Source organism: Hippopotamus amphibius, chromosome 1 (assembly GCF_030028045.1).
Source record: "Hippopotamus amphibius kiboko isolate mHipAmp2 chromosome 1, mHipAmp2.hap2, whole genome shotgun sequence".
Lineage (NCBI taxonomy): Eukaryota > Metazoa > Chordata > Mammalia > Artiodactyla > Hippopotamidae > Hippopotamus > Hippopotamus amphibius.
In genome coordinates this window covers 2,066,587-2,084,109 of record NC_080186.1, presented here as the reverse complement: position 1 = coordinate 2,084,109, position 17,523 = coordinate 2,066,587, and the positions used below count along the sequence as shown (strand labels likewise).

General features: G+C 64.6%; 1 protein-coding gene across 3 annotated transcripts in view; it reads right to left on the bottom strand.

Annotated features, from left to right (window-relative positions):
• The window catches only part of TP73 (tumor protein p73), a 70,834-nt gene that overhangs the window by 29,694 nt on the left and 23,617 nt on the right, over nt 1–17,523 (bottom strand). The gene's annotated exons all lie outside the window — the stretch shown is intronic.

Below are 17,523 nucleotides of genomic sequence, written 5' to 3'. Positions count from 1 at the left end.
TGAACGTGGTAACAGAAAAACTTGTCAGTAAAATTTAAAACGACTCTGGTTATGTCCCCAAAGGCTCAAGGTTTCAGGCTGCCTCACCCGGTGCAGGGGACTCGACACCAGGCCGAGCGGGGGCAGCTGGGGCATGCGGAGCTCAGATGCTGACTCGGGCAGTGTCTGCTTTCCCTGGCCGAAAGGACGCAAAGTACACACAGACAGACAGGATACCCACGACTTTGGGCAGTGATAACGGTTCCCAAGGAGCCCCGGTTCCCAACCTCCGTTGGACACTGCAGGTCCATACCACGGGGCGTTTGCTTGTGCTGTGTCCGTACCACAGGGCGTTTGCGTGTCCTGTCTCCAACCCCCACCCTCATCCCAACGCCGGCTATCTCCTCTACCCGTACAGCCTCCCAAGGCTCACCGCCTCCCTGACGCCCCCCAGGCTCTCTCCACCTATCTCTGTGTTCAGAGACTCCCGCTGCTGCTTCTCTGGGTAGAGGAACATGACGCACACCCAAGTGGTTTCACATCCGCATCCGTGCCCACCATTTGCCAGCGGCTTCTGCGAGGGTCCAGCGGTTCATGCCCTAAAAAGCTGAGCAGGGCGCCTGGCCCGCGGAGTGCGCGCAAGGGTCTGCTGTCACTCCTGCTGCTCCCTCTCCCCTTGCCTGCGCCCAGCTGGGCAGGAAGGGCCACAGCCCTGGGAGCGGCCACGTGAACGGCCATCCACTCACCCTGCATTCTCCTGCTCTCCTGGCAGACATGGAGACTTCACACTTCTAAGGTTTCTCCTGTTTTTTCAAGGTCTGGTCAGGAGAAGGCCGTCACTCAGGGCACCCTCGCAGGGCCCTGAGGGCCCGTCTCTGAGCGGGACCCCTGGGAGATTTGACCTTTTCTGGCAGCTTGGGCCCATGCCCCCCCCCACCCCCCCCCCCACCCCGCAGTGCTACTTCAGTTCAGCAGAGAATGATCTAGTAGGTCATAGTGCACCCTTCCCTCCACACCCAGAAAGGATCAGAAGGGAGTCAGCAAAGGACAGAAATGACAAGACAATTCAAAAAGTGCAAAGGAGCCTGTCCAGCGGCGACGGCAGGCTGGCAGCCAGCGTGAACGGGGACCCAGGACAAGACACGTAATTACAGAATCCCCACCGTCCAGGGAGCAGGGTCAGGAAAGAGAACCTCGCCCGCAGCACGGAAGCCCCGACCTCAGACACGAGAGGCTCCTGCTAATTTCTCTCCACCAGAGTGTACAACCCATCCAGACGCCCGCCTCCTATTCTAGTTCTGGTTTCTGCATTAAGAACCCACTGCATTTCCAGGACACCTGCAGCTCACACGGGTGGATGTCCAGCAGTCCAGTCCACGGTGCACAAAGTGTGCACTGCGGCACAACTGCAGACCTTATCAGAGCCTTGAGGACAGCCAGCGTGTGAGGCGAATCTTGGAGACAGAAGTGGCACGGAGCGCTTGCTGTCTCCACAGGAACTGAGCTGGCTCGCGGTGCAGGGGTGCGCGGAGAGGACCTGCCACACCTTTGGCTCTTTACAATGCCCCCCCACCCAGGGCATCCAGACCCCACTGGCCGTCCCAGCCCTGGCCTGCCTGCCTGGCTCGGCCGCTGGCCTCTCTGTGCTGGAGAGGAGGCCGGGAGACCCACCAGCTGGGCCCCAGGTGTGTGCCGTGCTGGCGCCTTTGCCGGGTGGGACAGGATTGGGGCTGAAATGTAGGATTCTAGAGACGCCAGGAGTGTCCCTGGGAGGCACTTTCCAGGGCTGCATCTGTGCTCCTGCTCCTTCTGGGAGGGAGGGGCCTGTGCGTCTTTAAGAGAGGACGGTCCTGCGAGCCACAGCATTTAAAGTCCCACCAGGCCAAGAGGAACTAAAGGGTCAGGCTTGTCCTTTTTAACTGGGGGGAGGGGAGCTCCTTTTTCCTCTGGCCGTGAGCCTCCGCAATAACTGTGAGGCCACCGCAAAGGCTTCCCAGCCACCCTGGCTGAGCGCATCCCGTATCTCACACCCTTAACCCTCAGCTCTTTCTAGAAGCTGAAGCAGGTCTCCCTGGCCGCATTTTTGGGCACACGGCTGTTCGGTGCAGAGACAGCAAGCTGGCCTGGGGTCCCCCCCAAGGCTCTTCTCACTTTGTGACCTCAGCCGGGCTCACAAGGACCAGGCAGGGGACCCTCGAGAACACAGAAGGGGAGGCCTGGCTGCCAAGTTGGCCCCATCGGTGTCCTTCATCCTTTCCCAAGACTCGTGACAACAGGGAGTGAGGACGTTTCCCCAAAACGCCAAGAAGCCCAAATGCAGCTCCAAGCAAAATCTGCTGGTGACCTTCCCAGATGTGCAAGGTGGGGACCCACTGGCCTGAGGCTTCGCAAGTTCCTCCGAACTCCCTCCCTCCCTCCCTCCCTCCCTCCCTCCCTCCCTCCCTCCCTCCAAACCTTGCTAGGTCCCGGCAGACAAGCCCACACGGCCTCCGCCTGCTGTGTCTGCTGCACCCCGCTCTCCCTGCAGCCTGCAGCCCCCACCATGCGTCTAGGGCTGCACCAGGGCCTGCAGCCGTGCCCTCACAGCCCCAAGGGAACAGGCTGCACAGCTGCCCTCCAGGGTCAGCACAAGGCCTGGCTGGGCAGTCCAGTGGGGGACCTCTCTTCGGAAACCGAAATTGGGTAAATATACTAAGTGCCCTACACATACATGAGTTCCGTTCTGAGAGCGCGTTCGTAAGTCCAATTTGTTCGTTAAGTCCAACAAAGTTAGCCTAGGTCCCCAACGAACACAATTGGCTATAATATTCTATACTGTCATAGGTTTAAAATACTTTTCACACAATCAATAAAAGAAAAAACACAAAACATAAAGAAAACGTCTTTAATCGCACAGCACAGCACCTTGAGAAGCACAGGAGCCCAGCACGACAGCGGGCGCACAGGGGCGGCTTGGAGGGACCGGGCGCGGAGACTCACTGCCTGGAGGAGGGAGAGGAGGTGGAGACGGCAGAGCTGAAGTATCCTCAGCAACAGGAGACGGAGGGCGCGCTGCCGTGTCACTCACGCCCGACGGGGACGGCACTGGTGCCGGTTCCTCGCTGGATGCAATTCCATCCACCCCCTTGAAAAAACCATCCCGTGATGTCTGGGCAGCAGCCCTTTTTTTCTCGTCATAGATGACACGGTAGCACTGGATGGCACTCTGAACGGCGGCTGCAACCTTCGTGTACCGTTCTACGTTCAGGTCCTGTGCCTCAAAAACGAACAGTGCCTCCTCAAATAGAGAAAATCCCCTCGCCATCGCCTGCGTCGTGAATCTCTTTGGTTCCTCAGTTACTTCTTCTCCCTCTTGCCTCTCTTGGCGATTCTTCGCAGTACCAACTGCATCTCCGCTGCTTTGACGCGTGCTTCCAGAGATCCTGGGCTTGAAATAAAGATACTGTACTACTGTGCTCTATACAGTGCTGTACAGTAAAGGACACAAAAGCACAAGCACTTGTAGAGGATGCAGGCACGTGACAACGTACGCCAGACGTGAACTAACTCGTGATTCGACATGCGAACGCACGTTCGCATCTTTGAAAGGTCGCAGCTTGAAGGTTTGGAGGGGACTTACTGTAGTATTCTCTGCGTCCTCCTCATGGGACCAGCGTGTGGATCCAAGTTAAAGGGGAGCTGGGTGCAGGGCTCACCAGGTGGAGCCTCCTCCCACCTCCCCCCCGCCGTGCTCTGCGGCCCTCTGCCCTGTGGCCCCTCCACATTCCCCTCCTGCTCAGCTGTCACCTCCTGCAGCGAGGCCCCAAGCCTATCACTCCCACGCCAGGTACAGCACCTCCTAACCCAGCCTCCACCCTGCGTGACCCCGTTCACCCTGCTCCCCGCACTGGGGGAGGGTTAGGGTTAGCGTGGGGCAGTTGCCACCACTGTCACCCCAGGTTTGAGGCCCTGGGGTCTGACCTCAGAGGCTCTGCGTGGGGAGGGTCAGCCAGGCGCCCCCATCTCTGACGTTCTCCATCCGCCCTGACTCCCAGTGTCCCCGGGCCCCCCGGAGGGTACCAAGGCCAGACTTTCAAAAAACAGAGAACGAAACTTCCAACTCCGTGATCTTCGCTGGCAGGCATGTCTGGGCTTGGGTGCAGCCTCGCCCAGAGGTGAGTGACTGACAGGCCGTCTGGGCTCCGGCTGGGAGGCAACCCGTCCTACTCGGAGCAGGACCTCCATCCCGCTGGTATTTCCACAGCATCTCCAGGAGTCTGTGATTAAACGGATGGAAATGCCAACAAGATCCGACTTGCGCTCGGGGGGGAAAGGCTCCCTCTCCTCCTGAAAATATGCACACACGCTCTCTCCTCTCCCGGGGCCTTGCCCAATCCTCGCCGAGGCCGTGTGGAACTTTCCACACCGGCACAGGAGAAACGTGCCCCCAGAAGGCCCGCTGGGCTGCCCAGGGCGGCGCGTGTCTGCGGGACCCGTGGCCTGAGCCTCCGCCTGCAGGCGGCGCTGTTGAGACGGCGAGGGCGTGGCCTGGCCCCCCAGGGTCCCGCAGGGGTCTGGGGTCTCAGGCTGTGCCTCTGCCAGGCTCTGTGGAGCCGCTGCTGGTGAACAGGCAGGTGGTCCACGGATGCAGAGTCTTTCTTAAACCACCAGGGAATGGGAGCAGGCCACGCCCCACCTCCCGGGGTGCTGAGAGCCTGGAAGGGGAGCGGGGAGCTCGGGGACACTCACAGGCACAGCCTGTGGGGTACAGGGGCGGGGGGCGGCTCCCCCTCCTCCCTGAGCACCACGGAGGGCAGTCCGCCTTCTCACCCCCTGTCTGCAGCCCTGGAGCCCGACCCATGGGTGGCCCTGACATCTTCTATCCATCCATCCCCCCGTCCATTTGTCTGTCCATCCTGCAGCGCGAAGCAGGAGGACCCCAAGGGGCCGTCATGGGGTGGCCGCCAGCCTCGGTGGGGAGAACTGTGACACGTGCAATGAAGAGGCGGGGGGGGGGGCTGGCGTGGAGGGGAGGGGGGAGCCGCCCGCAGCGCCTGGGGGGTGCGCTGCCTGCACTGCCCAAGGCCCCCCGCCCCTGCCTCCAGCCCCGAGAGGCCGGGACCAGCGTCCCAGCGGCCGGCGGAGGCAGCTCAGCCCTTCCACACCCCTGTCCCAGGCCCCCTCCCAGGCGCTGGGAGAGCGCGGAGGGCGTGCAGACGCGGCCCAGGACCCTGCAGTCTCCGGAGCTGAACTCCCACGAGGGGAGGACAGCAAACCAGCGCGTGAGCTCACAGGGGCTTCAGAAGAGGCTGAAGACAGAGGAAGACAGAAGGCAAAGGCAGCCCGGTGGCGGGGGGGAGGGCAGGGGGCAGCGGGGACCCGGGCCAGAGCGCTTCTCGCTTCTCCAGGCAGGAGGCGAACCATGCGACTGGCTGCCCGGGGGGCTCTAGACCCAGACGAGGGGGGTGGGGGAGGCCTTCGGGCCAGAGAGCTGCAGGGCCGGGGGCAGGACATTGGTCCGAGGAGCAGAGCCTCCCCCCCCCACGCCGGGAGCCCCCGGGGCCTGAGTGGGGGAGGGATCCTCTGGCTCCAGAGGCGCACATGGGAGCTGTGTGAGCGGGGCGCCGGGCGCTGCAGGAAGAGCTCCGAAGGAAGGAAGGAAGGAAGGAAGGAAGGAAGGAAGGAAGGAAGGAAGGGTGGATTTTCCTCCAGCTGAGACGGGACAGGCACTGGGGCCAGGGCAGGGGTGGGGGGATGGTGGGGGACGTATGTGCGTGGAGGTGGGGATGCCAAGAGGTGCTGGTGCTCCTGGTGAAGGGGCAGGAGCCTGGGCAGGTGACCCCTCTGTCCCCCTGAATCAGGCTCTGGTATCTCCTTCCGGAACAGTCAGTCCTCCCGCTCCCGCCCCAGGAGCCCTGCGCCCTCAGCACAAGGTAGGCAGAGGCTGCCGCCCCACCCCCAGCTCAGCACCTCCTCCCCGCTCTCCTCCCAGCTCCGTCCTCTCCCAGCCAAGGGAACGGACGCCTCCTGCTGGGGTCCCCAGAGGCCCATCCCTTTTCTGTCCCGGCCGTGCGCGGTGGCGGGGGTGCCGTCCCAGGCCGTCCCTCTTGTCTCCGAGGTGGAGTCTCTCCCTCCGCTTGTCTGGGACTTGGGGAGCTTCGGGGAGCTCAGGGCTCCTCTCTCTGCGTGCGGCCCCAGCCCAGCCTGCCTGGGAGCCCTGCCGGTGCCGACTCCCCCGTAGTCACCTCCACCCACGCCCTCCAGCACGTGGGACGCCTGCCCCCCAAGCGGCCAAGCGGCTGCTCCAGCCAACGTGGCCCAGACGCCACACCGCCCTCCCGTCCACAAGGCTCCAGAACCCTGGACATTTTCCTCACTTCCTCTCCTGCCCTCATTCTGAAGGTCACCTTCAAACTCCCTCCCGCGCCTGAGCGCCTCCCACCATCTCCCCAGACTGGGCTCGCCCTGCTCTGCTCTCAGCACTGCCCACCCCGTATCCCCTCCCTCCCTGGCTTCAGGAACTCCCGTGCGCTCCTTCTGCCCCGCCCCCCCCCCCCCCCGCCGCCTCTCCCCCGCCCCCTCCCGCTGCCGCCCCTGCTCACCCATGTGACGGCAGAGAAGCATCTAACACAACGCCGCGCAGAAAGCTTACTTGTCACCCCAAATCCCACCTCTCCAGTTTCCCAGCTGAATACATGCTGACTCCCCTCACCCCGTCACTTAGGTCCGCACCCCCGGCCACCAGCAGATCCCATCCAGAACCCCGGGGCTCTCCGCCCCTGCCCTGCTCCCTGCTGGTCCAAGGTGCCTGCATCCCTCTCCATCCCCGGGCCCCCGCGGCTCCCGCGGCTCCCAGCCTCGCCCTGCCCTCCTGTGGCCTGCTCTCAGCACTGCAGCCCAGGCAGCTTCTAGAGCTCAAGAGGGGTTGCGTCCTCCTCCTGCGTGCCCTCCTACGCAGTCGGCCAGTCGGCACTCGGCAAGTGTTTCTTCACGCACTGATTGCTTCTCCCTCCTGGGGCCCTGCGTCCAATGCAAGGCCGCTCCCCTGCAGGAGCTGTCCCGGCTGCAGGGGCAGGTGGGACCCGGCTCCACGTCCCACAGGAGACCCGGGCGCTCTCCCTTCCCCTGCTGCGCCAGCCTGCGGCACACACCCATGACGCCCACCATGGGCCTGGCCCCGGGGACGGTGGCATGGGGCCAGGCACAGGCGTCTGTGACCTGGCCTTTGATGGCCTTGCAGCCCGGGTGGACCTGGGCCCATCAGCAGAGGCAGTGGCGGCGGAGCCAGGGGAGGGGAGTCCAGCATTGCCTCCTCCTCCCTGGAGACCCTGAAGCTCATACACAGTGAAACAGGGGCCTGGGAGGCGGCTGGCTGCCTCCCCCGACCCCAAAAGAGTAGTGGACGGGGAAAGTCAGAGAGTCGAGGTGGTCTCAGAGCTCACCCCACCTGAGAAGGGGGCACGCCCTCGGCTCCTTCCTGCTCGGAGAGCTGCTGGTCTGTCTAGGTGGGAGAAGCTGCTCGGACCAGCACCAAGCCCACCCCGGCCCCCGCTGAAGGACCCCGCTAAGTGTGAGCCGCCAGGGCCACGGCAGGGGCTCGTCCAGCCCTGGCCGGGGAGCTGTGGGAAGAGGGAGGCAGGCCCGCTGGGCCGTCAGCGCAGCCCCGGCTTCGGGCAGCAGCACCAGAGCCGGGGCTCGAAAAGGTGGGTCCCCAGGACGTCCCTGGTGGTCCATCGGTTAAGACTCCGTGCTCCCAACGCAGGGGGTCCAGGTTCAATCCCTGGTCAGGGAACTAGATCCCACATGCCACAACTGAGGAGCCCATGTGCCGCAACTAAAGACCCCGGGTGCTGCAACTAAAGACCCAGTGCCAGCACATAAATAAACATTTTTTTTTAAAAAGGCGGGTCCCCAGGAGACCCAGCGGGGGCCCCAACAGCACCCTACAGCTCCATGCTTCCCTCCCGGCCCGGCAGGCTCCCGAGAACCACAAAGGCGACCGCATGACCTCAAGTTCAACCCTATTTGTTCACACAACTTCCCCTCTGCACACAGTGGCGAGAGCGCAAATACTCTCCCTCTGGGACGGAAACGAAGACACTCCCACAGATCCGGAGACCGGGCGCAGCCCACCTGGCCCGGAAGTGGCCCCGGCAGCCTCTGCCCACTGTCAGGGCTGCTCTAGACGCTGGCTCACTGAAGGAACGATGCATGAGTGGGCCACGGTCACCCTTGGTCTACAAGGAAGCCAGGCAACGTCGGGGCTGGCCGGGGAGACACCAGCGGCCCAGCCACAGCTCCTGCGGGAGCCGGAGCCGGACCCGGGGCCTGTGCCTCCCATCGCCGCCCCCTCCCCCTCTCCGAAAGGTGAGGCGCTGCAGCCTTGGCCAGTTTCCACGGCACACCCCCTTCATTCGAGAGAAAAGACGATACCAGAGTCCTCCACGTCCGTGGGGCTTCCCAGCCGGCCCGGCAGGGACACTGGCCTCCGGGGACGTGGGCCTTTAGGCTCTGCCTTGGGGTCCGTGTGTGACAACCGGGCGGCAGGGAGCCGGCCCCCCCGGCTCACGCCCCGTCTGCGTGGAGAGTCTGGGGCTACAAGGCTGCTCCCCGGGAGCCCTGGCAGCCGTGACCGGTGCTGGCGGGTGAATGAGTCCGTCACGGAATAAATGATAGAAGGGAGAGACAAGGACCAGCTGTGGCCCACACGGGGCTGCACCCTTTCCCAGGGCCGGGTTTCAGACTAAAAGGTCACGCCGGGGGTGTGGACCGGCCACAGAGCTCCCAGATGTGAGTGAACGGCGCCAGCGCCCGGGGCAGGATGTGCAGACGGGCCACACACCCCTCACCCCTCCTGGGCCACACGCATGGCGTCACTCTTCCCATGACCTTGCCTGGGGACGCCCACCTGCAGGTGCAAACACGTGTCCCAACACACAAGGCAAACAACAGCACACACACCCCCGTCACTCACACACTCACACGCACACAAACACACCTGGGCGTGACGGCTGGGAGCCCACAGGTCTCTGTGGCTCTGCCCTCACGGCTCCTGTCCTCCGCCCACAGAGCCTGGGGACACCTGGACTCTGTCCAATTGTCCATCCCACCCCCTGCCCACTGCTGGGTCTCCCGCAGGGCACGTGGTACTCCTGGCCCCCACGCCATCCGCCTCCCTGGCAGGAAAGAGGCCCTGCGGGGAGCAGCTGCACCCCACCCCTGACCTGCTCAATTAGCAGCCTGGTGCCTGCTGGCCCCAAGGGCCGGGCACGTCTGGAAACGAGCCCAAGTCCCTGGGGCTCAGGCCACAGGGGCTAGGCACAAGCTGCAGTCCCTCCCTTCCCTCTGCCCGGCCTGCTGCCTTCATGAGGGGCAATGGGGCACCTCGAGGCCAGCTTTCTACAAGCCCTTGACCTGCAGCTTGGCCAGCGGGTACCGCTCCTGCAGCCACGGCCAAATGAGCAGCTTCCCAGGGAGGATGCGCTTGTCTCGGGAGCAGGTGGTGGCAGTCTAACAGCCAGCCTGAGCCCTGGGAGCAAAGGTGACCTCCAGGGTATGCTGGGCTCCTGCAGCTGGGGGCAGGGCCGGGCCAGGGGGCCGGCCAACCCTGAGCCTCGGACTGCCCAAAGCCGGGGAGCCGGGGAAACCCCCACGTCTCCAGGGAGGGCCACCAGCTGACCAGACACCCACCCACCCTCCTACCCCTGGCTGTTGGTCCTGCCCAGCCAGGGGACACCGGTCCCCAGAGCTTCTCCAGGATGGGCAGGCACCTGCCTCCGTGCCCGGGACCGGCCCCAGCCCCTCAACACCTCCAGTCTGCCTCTGCTCAGCCTGGATGGCGGGACCCCGGCTGGCAGCAGGTGTCGACCAGAGGGACAGACAGGAGAACGCCTTCTGAACCCTGCAACACCACGACGCCCCCCCCCCACCACCCAGAGCCCCCCGAGAAGGACCCACGAAGCGCACCTACCGAGGCAAAGTGCTGCATGGGGTCACTGGCATACTGCATGGTGGGCGCGCGGGGGTCCACACACGCCGGGGAGCTGGCGTGCCGCGGGACGAGGCATGGGGATGGGTGGCTGGGGGGCCAGGGGCAGGGATGCAGCCGCCCGGCAGGGTGGGCCCAGGCGGAGAGGCTCCGTGGCTAGCGGGGCAGAAGGGAAGAATGCCCCAGAACATGTGGGCTGGCCGTGGGCACGCTCGCCCTCTCCATCAACCTCAGTCCTGACAGCTAGCTGCATCTAACAACAAAACGGGCAGCCCACCCCTTCATCCCTCATGACTATTCATCAAAGTCCAGGGCAGGCCTCAGCTTGCCCACTGCTGGGTCACAGCGCACCAAGGAGGCTGCGCAGGGAGGGGGCGGCGCGCGGGGCGTCGGGCAGCCTCCGCAACGAGGCTGCACCCGGCTCCTCTTGCAATGCTGCCCACGGGAGGCCCTGGGGGGCCACAGGCCTCCACCCCTGAGCACCGGGGGGGACCAGCCCAGGCCCTCGAGACCTCGGGAGGCAAAGCCAGGCCACCGCGAAGGGAGGAGATGGTGCCTCCGCCCCGGCGCCCAGGGTGGAGCGAATCTCACTCCTGCTCAGGGAACGTGGTGGTCCTCCGGGGCGGCCCCAAGGTCTGAGTGGAGACGAGAGGCACTCAGGAGACTTGCTCCCCGCGGGACCCCACAGGGAGCCTGGCAACGGGATGAGCAGCTGGCTGTGGCCCAACACAGCCCAGAGCCCGCGTCCCAGACCCTACCCAGGCTGCCGCGGGCCACGTCCCCGCTGCTGCTGAGCCCCAGACGGACGTCGTGCGGAAGGAGGGCTGCTGGGGCCCACCCCCATGGCAGTGCGTGGACAGCAGCGCCATCGGTGCAGCCAGGGGCTCGGAGATGAGGAACCGCATCCCCGGGGGCTCCATGGTGGTCACCACCGCTCCCTTTCTGGAGGAAGCGTCCATTCCAACGTAACCATCTTTGGTACAAAATTGCCCTTGCCGTAGGGGCCAGGGCCATCCCTGGAAGATCAACTGGGCCCAAATCGCGTGACAGTGGATGTAAAGTTTCCAAGCCCCCAAAAGCCCAGCTGTTTCCGCCCCCAAGGAGAGCTTAAAAACTCACGAGGTGCAGAGAAGACAGCACGGAGGCCCTTGTCTCTCTCCCGACCTGTTCTCAGCACATGCTGGGGCGCTGAGAGCGGTGATGGTACGCAGAGGGAGGCCGGCCCGAGGAGCCCGCTGTTGTGTCCAGCCCCCAGCTCCTCTGGCTGAGGGAAAGGGGGAGCCCGGGCAGGGGAGGCACAACCAGGCGCTGCCCCCGAGGGGCCGGGCGGGGAGCCCCCGGATCAGGATCCAGGGACCTTGGAGGCTGCAGCCAGAAGCAGGACTCAGCACACGTGGCCTGAACCCCCGTGACGTCACGTGGCTGTGGCTGTTACTCCCAACCCACGAGTGTCCCTCACTTGCTTTGAGACATCGAGGTTTGTGGGGCAGACTGATGTTCAGGAAGGGGGGCTGAGGGGGGCCCAGGCTGCAGCCGAGAGCCTTCCACGCCCAGGATGTCTGCACGGAAGGCCGTGGGGGAGGGGGCTATTGGTCAGCGAGGTTCCCGTGGGTGTTGCCAGGGCTTCTCCCAAGAGGGCCGGGGGGCTTGGCAGGCAGCTGGAAGGAGGGACACAGAGGCAGGTAGGGGAGGAGGGGGAGGGCCCGGGGTCGAGCCCCCACCCCCAACAGGGCATTGGGCAACACTAGGCAAAATTTGAGTTGATCAAAAGGGATGCTATCCGGGTGGGCCTGACCTAATCAGGGAGCCGTCCTCCTGATGGCCACAGGAGCGACCTGCCAGGCTGTGGAGGGCCCACCGGGTGGGGGTGGCGGTGGCGGCGGCCTCTCGGGGCTGAGAAGAGTGGCCCTGGGTCAACAGCCAGCAAGGAACTGAAACTGAACTCTGCCAACAACCAGAGTCTGGAAGATGTCCCAGGCCTCAGACAAGGTGGTAGTCCTGGCTGATACTTTGAGTACAGCCTGGTGGGACCCTGAGCAGGGGCCCCAGTGGGGACACGCAGGACTCCCGACACACAGAAGCCGTGAGAAAATAAATGAGTGTTGCTTTAAGCCTTCCTTTGGTGGTGATTTGTTACACAGCATAGCTGACTAATACACCAGGAGAGTGAGTAGGCAGGCAAAGACCTTGGGCAGAGGAAGGCCAGGGCTCTAAGGGGCTGAGGGGCAGCCTCAGCCTTGCTCTGTGCTCTGGGGCTCAGGCCTGCAGGACACAAGGCAGGGCCCAGGAGGGGCTGGCCACACGGGTGCCCTGGACTGGAGACTGTCCAGATGGAAGTGGGGTTAGGTCGGGAAGGCCTCCTCTCTTGAGCCCTGCTGGAGGCATTAAAGGCCGAGGGCCCACGCCCCACCCACCCTGCGGGGGCACGTGGGGCCTGAGAACCAGCACTGTCCCCACAGCGTGACCTGGGCCAGACTGGGATTCCCAGCACGTTTCCAGCTCTGAGCGCCAGAGCGCCCGCATCTGCCCCAGAGCACCAGCCACTTCCTGTGCATTTATCCAAAATCCTGGCCATCCGGGGATGGGGTTGGGGGAGCCGAGGTCTCTGTCCCCAGGAACTCTTCCTGGCTCCGTCCTCAGTCAGCAGCCCTGCCCTCCCAAGTCACCCCCCCCCCGGGCCCTCAGCACCTGCTCTTCTGCATTTAGCTCACCGGGGACTCCACCCCACCGACCACGTCCGCAGGGCTCACGGCAGCAGGGCTGGGGGGGTATTTTCTTGCCCAGCCAGCTGGGCAGGAAGGGGTGAGTCACCAGCGGGCACAGACGATGTGCCAGCTCAGGGTCTCACCCCTCACACCACCTCTGGCCCACCCACAGGCAAGTGGCTGTCCCCCCACCCCCACCCCCAGGAACCGCTGTGCCCTCGCGGCTGCCTGCGGCTCAGCTCTGCGCACCCGGAGGCTCTTCCCACCCAAGCCTAAGGAAGGGCTGTCGGGCTCACTGCGCCCGAGCTCCACCCCCCCCCTCCCTCAGGGCGGCAGACCCTCCCTCTGCCCACCTGACCCCTCCGGGGACCGCCTCTGTTCCCTGACAACTGCTGCTCCGGGGCGTGTACACACCGGGCTGTGCCCGCCCTCCTCCCGGGCCTGGGGAAAAAATGTCCCCTCCGCAGGCCAGCAAGGCCTGTCTTGGGTGACCGCGGGGGTCTCCAGCCCCCGAGGGTCTGCAGCTCTAACCCCGGCGTCTGTCCCGTGCGTAGCTCACTGGGTACCGCGGTGGATCAGCCCCCAAACACCGCCCCCTCTGTGGCCCACGACAGATGTCACCAGAGAAGGCGCCAGGAGAGGCGGGAATGGATGCCGGGAGGGGGCAGGTACCGCAGGCAGCCGCCCTGGAGGCACTCAGACGCCGAGAGGATGGGCGGGGGGGAGACGGGGGATGGGTGGTCGGGGAGGAGAGCCCTCCAGCCTCAGCCTCAACCAGCCTCAGCCTCAACCGAGCCCCCCTTTCCTCCACCTCCCCCTTTCCTCTTTCCTGCATGGTCACAGCGGGCCGGAGCCCTGCCTCCCCCCCTCTTCTGGCGGCCCCGCGAGGCTTGCAGGATCCTAGTTCCCCAACCAGGGACGGAACCCGAGCGGTAGTGAATGCGCAGAGTCCTAACCACTGGGCCGCCAGGGAAGTCCTCCACCCCTGTTTTATCCCAAGGGACACAGACTCCGAAGGCCAGGACAGCCCCAAGCCTGGGCCCAGACCCAGCAAGGGCGCCTATGGCCGCGGCCTGCTTGGGGCTCCACCAGCGGTCACCATGGGGACTTCATCCCGTCCGTGCTCCTCTCAGACTGTGGGGGCCTCCAGGGCCAGGGGAGACCCTCCAAGCTTCCCTTTGTCACAGCACCCACTCGGGGCCCGGGGTCACCTCCCGCCTCGTGTCCCCTGGACAGCCCTCGAGCCCACGGGAGGCCAGATGTTCCCCTCTGTCCTCTTGCAGGGGGTGGGGGCCTATTTTACAGGTCCTTATCGTGGGTGAGCTGCCCGGGGTCTGCAAGGACAGCTAGAACCAGAGGCCACCACTCAGGGCAAGAGCTCCACCGAGGGGCCCCCAAGGTGGGCCTGGGGCGCGGGGTCCCTCCCCGTTCTGGTGGGCTCTGGGGCTGGAGGCAGCTGCTCTCGGGCCCTCCTTGGCTCCACTGTTCCGGGTCTCCATGGGAACAGCTCTCTTAAACACGGGCTTCATCCCTGGTCTCAACATCACATCTAGTGTTTGTCGTGCACTCCTGCAGGTCGGACACCACCCGTCATCCTTGAAACCCTGGACAGCTTGGATCCTCACTGACCCATTTTACAGACAAGGAAACCGAGGCCCAGAGGGTCCAATAACTCTCCAAGCAAAGAAGAGGCGGGGGTGGGATCTGACCTCCGAGCCCCCACGCCTTTTGCATCTTCTCCAGCCCCGTGGTGCGGCGGGCCCCGGCTACAGTGCCCTCAGAGAGCTCCGTGTCCCCACCAAGAATCTGTGCCCTGGGACTCCTCCAAGGCCGAGGGGCCCACTGCTCCCGCTGGGGCCTTTCCCCTTCAACTGCCCGACTCGGCTTCCTCGGCTGCCAGCGCAGCAGCAGGGTGGCGCGAGGCTCCACAGGGCCGGCGGACCCTGTGCTGGGGCACCACACGGCCTGGCACTCCAGCCCCACAAGCGAGGCCCCAAGGCTCGGAGACGTGGGGACCTGAACCCGGGACGCCCTGGCTCCTCGGGAGAGTCCCCACCCGCTCTGCCTGTCCCCACCACCACTGGAGCAGAGCTTAAGGGCAACCTGTGTGTCCCCAGCTGTTTCCTGAGTGGGGAGGGCCACTGCTCAGGAAACTGCAGGTCTGGCAGGAAGTCATCTGCAGGTTAACCAAGACCACCGAGTAGGGTGAGGCCCCCAGACCACAGTGTGGGCCACCCCCAAGGACGGTGTCCCCCGACGCGAGGACTGTGCCTGCCTAGGCCTCTGTCTTTTGCTGGACGAGCCCCACGACCCCAGAGCCTGCAGCTGGGGTGCGGCCGCCCATCATCACAGAGTGGCCAGGGGAAGCCGCGTAGGGGCGTGCGTGCGTGTGTGCGTGCGTGCGTGTGTGCGTGCGTGTGTGTGTGTGTGTGTGTGTGTGTGTGTGTCTCAGGGGCGCACATTTGCATGGGCCTGAATCACAATTGCAGGGCGGGTAGAGAGCCAGAACTTTAGGCTTCGCAGCTGCCGCTTTCTTGACTTGAGGCCTGGCCTGGGGAGCACCTGACCTGTCCCCAGCCTGGAGGTGGGGCTAACCCCCTCCCTGCTGAGCTGACAGCGTGGACCTACGGGGGTGGGGGTTGGGGATGGAGCCGTGGGGGTGGGGGTGAGGCCCTCCGGAGGTCCCCACCCTCAGCAGCCCAGCGTCCTCCGGGGCTGTGTTCTGGCCAAAGGGACAGGCCCTCTTGGCTGCCAGTCTGGACTTTAACACAACGCCGCCCAGTTCAGCTCTGCAAGGCTCCCTGCCTGCACCCTGGGCTTGGTGGGCCTCCTTCCAGGCCCCTGGATGCAGGGGGCAGAGGCCCTTCTGCAAGGAAGCTGGACAGTGGGCTCTGCAGCCAGCTGTCCTGCTGCATCCCAGCCTCACCGCGGCCTCTGGGTTGCGTCGGGCTGCGTGAGGGTGAGGGCCGGGCTGTGTGCCAGGCCCAGATCAGTCTCTGCTCTCAGATGGCAGGCAGGCATCAGGATGAGGCATTCGGAGTGGGGTCTGGCTCCCCCCAAGCCCTGCCCCCGGCCGGGCAGTGTGGTTCTGGGCATCCTCTGGGAACCTGCAGGACTTCTACTAAGAGGCGTGTCGCTACCTGATGGACTTGGGCCCCTTGTTGGCAGAGGTGGAAGGCCCGTTCCTCATCACCCCATGGCTGGTGAGAGGGGTGTCCTCCCCGCTCCAGCCCAGACCTGCTCAGCACCAGGCATCCTCCCTGGAGGGGGCAGGACCCGAGAACCAGCCCTGCCCCCCACAGTGGGTTGCGGCGTCTCTGGGCCTGCTGCCCTCGAGGGGGTGAGCTGGGCCGCTGGGAGGAGGGAGGCGGGGCTTCTGGAACGAAGGAGACAGACCTCTTAGGAGTCCGCATTCAGGGGTCCTCCTTCCCGGGAGCCTGGTGGCAGCTCCTGTCCCCCCACAAAGTGGATGCAGGGTGAGTGCCTGACTGTTCGCTGTTTGATTGCAATGTAAGCAGCTGACATTAGGCTCTGGGTGGCTGAGGCATCCACTTCAAAGACATCCATCTCAAATAAACACAACCAGTCAAAGCTCAGCGCCCCACCCCTGACGGCACCCTTTCAGAAAGCCTTGGGTGAGCAGATAGCGGACCTTGGAGTGACCCCACTTCTCCCTTCCATGGTTTAATTCCACTGTGATGTTTTAAATTCACCAATAAAGAATGAACCCCCCCAAACCCTAGGCATCCCTTCCTCGGCCCCAACAAAGGCAGCGTCCCAGGCCTTCTCTTTCTCTCCCCACCTCACGGTGCAGGTAGTAGGGCTCAGGTGAGCACCCCAGTCATCCTAGCCCAGAGCATCACTATTGAGAGGCTGAGACCCACCCAAAACAGCCCAGCATCCGAGACAGACACCGACGGAGGACACGGGGACCCTTCCTCCTCCCCCCGCCCCGACCCTGGCTTATTCCCGTGACCAGAGCCCCCACGGCCCCCACTGTTCACCAGATACCTCGGGTGGGTGTGTGTTGGGATAAGAGCTCCAATTCCTGGAAGGGGGCTTTAGGGAGAGGAGGCCAGGCTTAGAGCCCTCCTGGCCTCCAGCGTCCCCAGCTCTGCCTCCCTCCCGGTGCCCTGGGCTGGGGCCTGGTGCCAGTGCCCCGAGGCCATCACATGGGGCTGCGGGAAGCCAGCGGCCGTCCAGGGAGCTGACGTCCAGAGATCCGCGAGCTGGCAGAGCCAGGTGCTTCCCTCATGCACTTAGCAGAGGTCCCGCCCGCGACCAGTCCCCTCCTGAGGGAGCCCTTGACGGCAAGATTGTGAGCAGGACCGTGCAGCCCTGGGTCCAGCAGAGGCTGTCCCAAGGGGGCGACCGCAGAGGATGCTGGGCCTCCCTGGGGCCAGGGGTCCTCACATACCCTTCTTGTGTCCCTCCTGGCCCCAAGAGGAGGCAGGAGTATGGCCACCACCCGGTTACCACAGCCCTGCCTCCTGCCAAGAGGACCGCCCAGTGTGGCAGGGCCTGAGACACCACAGGGCCGGCAGGGGTCGGGGCCTCAGGTGCCCCTGCACCCCCCATCCAGTCTCTCTTGTCTGGAAACAGCAGCTCAAGCCTCCTTTTGGGGCCTCTTCCCCATAAGTCAGTGCCTGTGGTGGGGGAGCCCACACCACTCCACTCCAGCCCAACCCAGTTTCAGGGGACCCAGGCCATCAGAGGCACAGGGATGACTCAGTGATAGGCACATGACACATTCAGAGACAGGCATGCAGGACTCTGGGCCAAGAGGGGTCCTTTCCCACAGGGAAGGGGTTGCTGGTGGAGCCTCGCCACAAGAGGAGATGCTGCCTAAGAACAAAGCCACCATGGAGGAAG